We start from the raw sequence: 571 nt of genomic DNA, 5'->3' as shown, positions 1-571 counted from the left end.
CCCCGCCCCATCAAGGTCAGTGACAAAGGGGCGTGAAAACTCCCTCAATGAAGTTACCGTCCTCATCGCCCCCGCCCCCACGGAAGTGGAGCACGGAGACTACCTGTTGTGGAGGAGGGTGGAGCTTTGCTTTACCCTCAAGGTTCTTCCTGCTCATCTTCTAATGAGACGTTGTAGCAAGAGGAAATGACCCAATGTAATGACATTCGGATGTGGGGAACCCCGCACGAGACCCCCAGGTACGCGAGAGGCTCAGGGACAGAGGGGGGAAATGGGGAACAGATGTGAGATTTTGAGCTAAGGTAAAGGAAGGCACCTGGCGGCTTCAGAAGGTCATGGCAGGGAGCACATGCTCGGTAATAAACAGCTCATAAAAAGTGGTTTCTGGTGATAACTCTTATCATGGGCCAGGCCCCCTAATTCAAATTCTTCCAACTATTAAAGGGGGGTGGGGTGGGAGAAGGGACATGTTTATCTTGAGCCTACGGGTCTGGGTTGCTTTTAGCTCAAAAGAATCCTCATACCACAAGCTCGTCTTGGGGTGACTCATTCTGAACCCCCCCCCCCCCCC

Source organism: Myotis davidii, unplaced genomic scaffold (genome assembly GCF_000327345.1).
Source record: "Myotis davidii unplaced genomic scaffold, ASM32734v1 scaffold134, whole genome shotgun sequence".
Classification (NCBI taxonomy): domain Eukaryota; kingdom Metazoa; phylum Chordata; class Mammalia; order Chiroptera; family Vespertilionidae; genus Myotis; species Myotis davidii.
Note: the sequence above shows the minus strand (reverse complement) of the source record.